Source organism: Molossus molossus, unplaced genomic scaffold (assembly GCF_014108415.1).
Source record: "Molossus molossus isolate mMolMol1 unplaced genomic scaffold, mMolMol1.p scaffold_m16_p_11, whole genome shotgun sequence".
In the NCBI taxonomy this organism is placed as follows: Eukaryota; Metazoa; Chordata; class Mammalia; order Chiroptera; family Molossidae; genus Molossus; species Molossus molossus.
In genome coordinates, this window is record NW_023425346.1 from 32,845,976 (window position 1) to 32,854,953 (window position 8,978).

At 39.6% G+C, this 8,978-nt stretch overlaps 1 long non-coding RNA gene across 1 annotated transcript; it reads left to right on the top strand.

The window, feature by feature from the left end:
* The first annotated feature begins 3,150 nt into the window (after positions 1 to 3,150).
* On the top strand, positions 3,151 to 8,376 carry LOC118624957. The gene is made up of 3 exons (XR_004958580.1): positions 3,151 to 3,359; positions 3,612 to 3,689; positions 8,313 to 8,376. It is a non-coding gene; the product is annotated as an uncharacterized LOC118624957 (long non-coding RNA).
* Positions 8,377 to 8,978: the final 602 nt, after the last annotated feature.

Sequence of the window (8,978 nt, forward strand, 5' to 3'; positions counted from 1 at the left end):
ACAAGTAATCAAGAGATTAAGTTGGAGGTTGACAGGGTCAGATCATAGTCAACCTTCAGTGCAATACTTAGGTAGGCGTAATCCTAGAAGCAACTAGAAGCAGCTGGGCAGATTTAAGTAGAGTCATGGCATTATCAGATTTGTGTCTTGGGAAGATCCTCTGGCTTCACAGGGTAGGTTGGAAGGGTGTGGGATAGGAATTGGATCAACAGGATAGGAGACTACTGCTGTGTCCATGAGAAAGAACATGAGAGCCTGAACTAAGGTCAGGAGAACTCTGAGGAATCAACACTGCATAGCTATCCATTGGTTGCAGCTGAGAAAAAGGGGACAAGTTGAAGAGGATTCCAAATTTTGGATTTAAGATAATTTTTTAATGGAGTTGCTTTTGCTGAGATTGGGAATCCAGTAATATTAGTATTTGCGGAATGTATGCTACTTGGTGACACTTGGATAGGGATTTTCCTATTATCTATTTTAATTTTCATACTAATTCAGAAAATGATAGTATTATTATCCTCATGTTAAATATAAGAAATTAAAACATGCCCTGGCTGGATTGGCTTAGAGATTACAGCGTTGGCCTGCAGACCAGAGAGTCCCAGGTTTGGTTCCCGCTAAGGGCACATACCTCTGTTGCAGTTTGTCCCTGCCCCGGTTGGGGTCATGTGGGTGGCAACCAGTTGATGTGTCTCTCTCACATCGATGTTTCTCTCTCTCTCTTCCTCCCTCTCTCCCTCCTGCTCTATCTGCAGATAAATGCAAAAATGTCTGTGGGTGAGAATTTTTTAAAAAAAGAAAAGAAATTAAAACACAAAGAGGTTAAATATATTATTGAAGTTTTCAGGGCTGGATTTAAATCTAGGTCTATTAGGTTTAAAAAGTGTGGTCTTTTTTGTTTCTTTATTTGTTTTGTTTTTGGTTTTTTCCCATAGGTTCTTTCTCTTAGTAGTGGAACAGGTTTTAGGAGAAAGAAATTGAGTTTGATTTGATATGTCTTGATTTTTAAGGTGCCTAAGGGGCATTTATTTGGGGTTGTCAATAAGTCATTTGAAAATAGTCCCATTGCTCAGGAAAGTGCTTTATGTGGAAGACAGATTTGAGGGTCACTGACATATAGCTAATAGTTAAAGCCAAAGAGTTCAACAATGGGTTTTATGGGAAGGGAAGAAGGCCAGTGAAATTTTTAAAAATATGTGCAAATTTTTGTATATTTGTAAGTAGATCCATTTTCCCTCCTAGGGAGAGAGTGCATAGGTTTCCAAAGATTATTTTTTTAAATCCTCCCCCAAGGATTTTTTTTTTAAAATTGATTTTAGAGAGGGGGGATAGAGGTGAGAGAGAAACATCAATAGGTTGCTTCCCATACACCCCTTGACCCAGGATCGAACCTACAACCTAGGTATGTGCCCTGATGGGGAATTGCACCCACAACCTTTTGGTGCATAGGATGATGCTCCAACCAACTGAGCCACCAGCCAGGGATTCTTCAGATTCTTAAAGGAATTTGTCACTGAAAACATCAAGAATCACTAGTGTTAAAGGATAGTAAAAAGCTAGGAAAATACCAGGACAAGCAGAATAAGGAAACTAAGACAGATTGTTAAACAGCAGTTTGCAGCAACCTAGTAAATCCTACCTTCCTTAAACCAAGGACACTTAAGAGTAAATGATTTGATCTGGCTGGTTTGGCTCCATAATAAGAGCATTGGCCTGCTGCTGACCAAAGAGTCGAGGGTTCGATTCCCGGTCCAGGGCACATACCTGGTTTGCAGGTTTGGTCCTAGCCCCCGTTGGGGTTGTGTGGGAGGCAACCAATCAATCAATGTGTCTCTTTTGCATCGATGTCTCTCTCTCTCTCTCAACCTCCTTTCCTCCCTTCTACTCTCTCTGGAAAAAAAAAGTAAATGATTTGCACTTCTCTCCAATCATAGGGTAAATAGCTTAAATCACCCTACTCAAAGCGGCAACAGAAATCTATTTAGTGCCATTTGCCAACCACAACCAAGGACATACAAATTAAGAGAGTAAATCTCATTTTGGTACATCATCATCAAGCTGATGAATATTCTATTGATCCTCCCCTAAGATCTCCCTTAATCGCCAAACCTTTAAAACCCCTGAAAACGAAGGTCTCAGCGTACTCTCCCCCCAGGGAGCTCACCCATGCCATTCCCTTTCCTCTCTCCTGTCACCACAAGGCATGTATGCCCTAAACTCTATGGGACCCCATGAGACTTGCAACCAGGAGAGCAGTGGGCAGTGGCAGCTCATCCTGGGCTAACCCCTGAACCTGTCTCCAAAGTCCCCTTTTCTCTGATTCCCCAGTGAGCCAAGGCAGCCCAGCCCAGGCTCTCCTGTTGCTTCTTCTATGCCCTTCCGTGTTTCACTGTCCTATGTGTGTTTTGGCTGCGGTCAGTAAATTCTTGCTTGCTTTTCTGCACTTTGTCTCTTGATTGAAATCTTTCCTTCAAGAAGATAGGAACAAAGGTCTCGTCGTGTAGAGTATAAAAGAAAAAGGGTAAAAGTCAGAACACTAGGAAATATTAGTTAAAGGGATAATTGAAGAAGAAAAACTAACAATGGAGAGTGAAAAGTTTCAATCCGAGGATTTAGGAAATCAGGAAAGAGAGAGGAGTATTCTAGACATCAAGACGATAATTACTCATTATCATTAGATGCTACGATAAGGTTTTCTTGAGAACCACAAAATAGCCCATTGTATTTGATTAGTAAGACAATGGTATCTTTGCCAGAGGAATTTCAGTGAAATGGGGTGGGCAGACTTTTTTTTTACTGTGGGTATTCAAAGGCTGCATAATAAACCTGTTGAAGACAGAGACTTTATCTGTTTGTTTACTGTATTCCTGGGACTTCACTGTATTTCTACCACAAAGAGGTGATCAATAAATATTTGTGGAAAGTTGAACAGATGGCCCTGGCCCAGTGGCTCAGTAGGTTAGAGCATTATCCCAAAATGCACCAAGGTTGCAGGTTCAATCCCCAGTCAAGGCACATCAAGAATCAGCCAATGAATGCGTAAATAAGTGGAACAACAAATCAATGTTTGAACAGATGAAGAAGTGGTGACCATTCATAATAAGCTACCATTAATAAAAGCTGCATTTTTTTGTTCCATTTGTAGGCTCCAAACTTATGTTAACATCTGTTGGTTAACATTTGTGAACCTGACAACTTGCTTGGAAAAGTAGCAGTGTCTACAATGAGACTCAGAGGCTAAGAAATCGCCTGATGCCATACAACTACATGTACTGATGACTGAGATTCAAACTTGGATTTATCTGGCTCCAAAGTCTCTACTCCTTCCACAACAATAAAACTAAGGAGAAGAGAGAGAGGTGAATAGCTGTCTCAACTGTTACTCCAATTTCCCCTTATCTATTTGCTTTTTTTCCCCACTCTCTTAGATTGTTATTATACTTCAGAGACAAAGCAGGTCCCTCAAAGAACTACAAAGATTGATCGAGGTTCTAGATTATGAGATTATTCAGAGGCCAATATGTAATCTTTGGGGTTTTCTCTCTTGTCTCATTCTCACGGCTGTCTGCATTAATGCTTTTTGATAAACATATGACTTCCTTTTATTCTAGAAAACTAATTCTCAATAACAAAGGATGTATACTTCCCTGGCCAGCAGTTAGAACATCGACCCGACCCTCGGACTAAAGGTTTGTGAGTTTGATTCCTCGTCAAACCTGGGTTGCAGGTCCAATCCCCAGCCCCAGTAGAGGTTATGAGGGAGGCAACCAATCAACGTGCCTCTCTTACATCAATGTTTCTCCCTCTCTCTCTCTTCCTCCTTCCCTTCGACTCTATCTAAAAATCAATGGAAAAATATCCTCGGGTGAAGATAAACCAAAATAAATAAGTAAGTAAATAAATAAGTAAATAAATAAATAAATAAATAAATGTAAAGGGATGGAAAAAAATTTTTTTTAAAAAAAGGATGAATACTTAAGCGAAGGATGGAATATATAGTCATCACAAAGTGCTCACAAAGACTTTTGTTTTGCTGCTAGCTCTTTCAATAAAGACAAAAGGATTATAATACCAAAAGACAAGAGGTAATATTTTCTGCTGAACCAAGCATATCTAAAGCACATTAAAAGTTTGGAAAGAATATTCTGTTATTATAAGAAAGATTGAATGGAACTATTACCTAGTTGCAAGAAATAACATTTAAAAGAAGGATAAGAGAAATTTTTAAAAGGATGGATAAGAGGAAAAGTATGTGAATACTTGCTTTTTATTCTTTGACATGGTCACAGAACTCAACTCTTGAGAACACATCTTTTTAAGTTGCCTGTATCAGTGCTGCAATAGCTCTTTAGTGTTTGATATGTGAAGATAGGCATATGTTTTGGCTATTTTTAGAAAATCCAAGGTTTTTCTGGAAAGCCCTTGTAAGTTCTAGACATGTATTGCTAGATGGCAATATGCGAAAATTATCGAGAGTGAATGTTACATGTCTCCACCTCCCTTTCTGTCTTCTGTGTGATGTTGGGAGTAGAAGGAGGAAAAGAATGAATCTCCAAAGTGAAACAATTCTAAAGCCACTCAAATGTTGGTGTTAATGATACTGTTGTAATAAATCTAGTTATTTTAATAACGGGAAAGGAATAAAGGGAAGAACAGATGCACGCCCAGTAAAGTCTGAGTGAAATTAATGTACCTGCCTGTCAGTCACACCTGGGAACAGGTCATTGCCCAGAGTAGGCATGACCACTGCAAGGACAGGAAGATTTGAGATATTTAAGCACCTGACCAAAGGAGTTCCCTGTCTTGCCTGCCCAACCTCTTGGTTCTCTTGTTGCAGGGGACACACTCCCTTGCATTCACCCACATAATGGGCTAAAGGACTATGACTAATGCTACACCAGACCCACTTTCAACATGGAACAGAAACTCTGGACACTGGCTCTGCTTCTAGCTCTGCTGAATCCCCAGCTGCACCTCTTCCAGGACTGGTTTAAGGGAACTGGGACTTTAGAAACCAAGGAACGTAATTCCATGCAAATAAAAAGCATTCATTCTCTCATGCAAGTCTTAAAAATTCTGTTTCTCAAGATCTCATAAGAATCCGACCCCCAGCACCTAGTGGGGAAAGGGATCCCCCACTTCCACCAGTGGATATCCCACTTCCACTGATAACATGAATAATTTAATGAATTTCCTACAGCCCTCTTTTCCCAACTATATTGTATACAGCAAATAATATTATTAAAATGTGTAGACTGCATAGAGAAATAATAGAAGAGGATCCCTCAATGTAATATTTTGGTTTTAGTTTATGACTCACAAGTCTATCACTGGACTTTAATTGTGATATTAGATAGGACACTGCTCTTTTCTCTGTCTCTCTGCTGATCATTACCATGGAGGCAATGATATCATCTTCATTGTATGCAGTAATCCGTGTAAAGAATTTAGCACAACGCATGGCACTTAGGAAGTGCGCAATAAATGTTAGCTATCATCTTCATTACCACCACGAACATCATCATCATCATCATCATTGAACTGCTCTGAATTCCATTCGTGCAGGAAAGTGATGATACTGTGTGGAGCTTTGGTTCCCACATACATGCACAGTGTTTATAGGGGTGATACTGCCCTGGGCCTTTCTGCTTTTTTGGTACCAGAAAATGGTTTGTTCTAGAAAGGAACAGAAATGGGTTTAGGAGAAACTTTCATCAGGATGTCGGCCTGCTTTGTCCTGAGCTACTTCTTTTGAGGTGACTGTGACTGTCTTTCAGGATTCTTGTAGACAGAGCAGTGAAGATTTAAACAAAATCAGTGTGAGCACTGAGAAACATCTATAAGTCACATTTTGTAAACTCAGCCTTCAAGCTGTAGTGATCTGGCTACATAAATAAGTAGAAATGCTTAGGATTTAAATGGGGGCATAAAGCTACTCAGGAGCTTGGAAGAAATGCAGAATCTCTGGCTCCATCCCCAAACCACTGCCCCCAGAACCTGTATTTTAACAAGATCCCTATGATTCATATGCACAATCAAGTTCTCTTGAATGAGATTGACCGGGAGGTAGAAGAGGAACGGCAGCTTGGGGGCTTATATAATGTAATCACCCAGACATATAGCGTCAGAGTCTGTGAGGGGCTTAAGGCGCTGCATTTTAAAAAACTCCTCAGGGAATGTTTATGAACACTCGAATTTGAGGACTACAGGTGAACTATAAAAACTGCTGAGGAGAAGTGTAATACACAGTATGAACGCCAGCTGTCGCTACTCTACAATTTAAAAAGACCCTGGTAGTTAACAGCAAAAGAATTATTACAAGAACGTTTTCTAAATTTGAAATCTAAAGATCTAGGGGAAATGACTCTAAGTTAAACAGATGTGGATTATCCTGTGATTTCATTAAAGATCTGTAAGACATATAAATGGCTTACAAAGAGTAGTGGGTGGGATTTAGAAACCTTGGGTACATATGAATGAACCCACATCAGAAGATAATTGTCTCACAGTGTTTGAGGAAATAAAATGAATGTTTTGTTGCTTTAAAAAACCGAACTGGTCTTTACAGTCTGAAGGGATGTGAGGCAGCTCAGTGGCTCTTTCTGAGAATATCTTTTTCCTGGTTTAGGTTGCAATATTAGTTTTATCCTGGGTTTGTCAGATATTTAATTTTCATCTGTAGCTCAGGGATGGAATGTCTTGTGCAATGTCTATATAGACATTTTCTTTATTTGTAAGCACTCCATCCTACTGAGACAAGGATTTAAGTTTTAACTTTCCTTTGCAGCTTCGTGTGCATCACCAAGGCATGTTCTTCATCGGTAAGCCTTGAAACAGGCGTACGAATACTCACACAAGCATTGTGATGAGGGGGGTCCAGATAATACATTTACCATATGTGGAAGGCTTTACACATTTTAAAGTATTAAATATATGCCAAGTATCATTTGAATGCTTACAGTGTTGGGCTTTGCTTTGATATTGGGCTTTGCAACCTCACCATTTCCATAAAAATGACTCCCATTCTGCTAGGAGCCTAGTTATTTTCCCCAACTAGGTTTTTTGTTTCACTTCAAGTAGGGTGCCCTGTAACATACCGGACACTTAGTTAAATTTGAGTTTCCTATAAACAACGAGTACATTTTGAGCATGTCCTAAGTATCGCATGGCAGTTTGGCAAATCTAACTCCATGATGAACTAAGAAAACTGTCCCATGTTCATACTTGTAAACCCAACCTCATCTAATTGCTCAATTTTTCTGTTTTGCCTGGTATGGAAAAAGTTTGCCTCAAAGACAGTAATGTAAGTCTAAAAAGTGCTTTGAAAGAATTATTCCTATATGAAAGTTCATATCTTCAAAAATTTCACACTTCTTGTCTAGAAGTGGCTTGCTTGGGTTTATACTCTAAAGACTGCTTGGAAGAAAATAGGGACTCTTGGGTAAATAATCCTGGGAATTAATTTTTATTTCTGTTATATTCTGTTATTAGGCTGATTTTTAATTATTCATGAACATCTCTATTTTCTCCCGCTCTGTGGTTGCAAGATGAAGGAGGGAAAGGGTGAATCTACAAAAGGAAGCAATTCTAAAGCCACTCAAATGTTAGTGTTATGAGCAATTTTGATGCATTTCTGGTCTAACCCTTTCTTCCCAATTATATTTCATGCAGCAAACAATGCTATTAGAATGTATATATAGAGAGTCTACACCCCAGTAAGGGAGGAGAGAAGGGAGAAGGGAGGGTGAAAGTCAGCTGTATGCTAAGTGTTGAGAAAGAGTTATCCTGGGGAACAGTTTGCAGTTTCAAAGTACTTGAGAATAATTCACAAAATGGGAGTTTAACCACAATAAAATAAGTCCATAATTATACTTTCTTGGGTATGCCCTGAAGTAGAAAGAGGAATCATACTAGGAACCCTGGTGTAATAAATGGCCAAAGCTAACCAGAAGCCTTTGAAAGGTCACTGCAGAAAAATGTCACCTTTGGGCTCACCTAATGTTAACATACACCTCCTGTGGACAGTAGGTGGCATACGCAGTGATATGACGATTTCAGAGTTTGTGGTGGATACTATATTTGTGTGGGAAGAGTTGTGAGTTGAGTTTCAGTTTCCTGCTGTTAACACAGCCCTTCAGTTTGTGGTCGGCTATTCTTTCAGTTGTGATCTTAGGGAACTTCAGTAGGGACAGGAACTGTGTCAAATCCACCTCTGGGGATTTACTCTTTTTCCTTCCATTCTAGGACTGATTTCTTCACACTTCTGCAAAGTACTTAAGTAGTCTCATCCAACATCCAAACTTGATACCTAGGTCCAGATTTAGATGCAGAGATGATGAAGCTGTTGAACTGGCATTTGAGGCCATTGGAGGGAGCCAGGAGAGGAGAGCCACGTTGCACCGAGATGACTGAGCCATGAATGAGGAGGGTAAGGCTATACTCCTGGGCTGCGTTCCTGTCACTGTGAACATTTGCTGATGTGCTGACAAAATGCAGCGGGAATATTGCCCGGGCACGGTGAAGGTCTGGTGCTCTGTCATTTGAGCAGAGTAGGCAGCTTACCAGCCCCTGAGAGTATCAGTGATTATACTGCTTACTCTTTGGTGTAAGGTTCCTTTCTATACAGTTTGGTGATGTTTGGTGACATCCGTGATGCATGTTTATTAATTGCTTCAAGAAGCTTTTGTCTTTAGAAAAATCAACAGACTCTTGACTAAAGTAAATTTTTTCTCTATTTTAATTTTTATTGATATCTCTGAGTTCTGAGGACATTACCTGCATGTTAAATTATTGCAACCTTTTTCTCAATTGTTTTAGGAATTCTCTGCACTCCTTGTATTTATGCCCTTTCTCCTGTCTAAGTAAAACAGAATGGTTTAGTTAGAATTTGGGGATGAAACACCAGTTCTGTTTTCTCAATAAAAATCTAGGATTCAAGTTAATTTTCATGCCTCAATTTGTGTCTCTCTTTCCCCCTT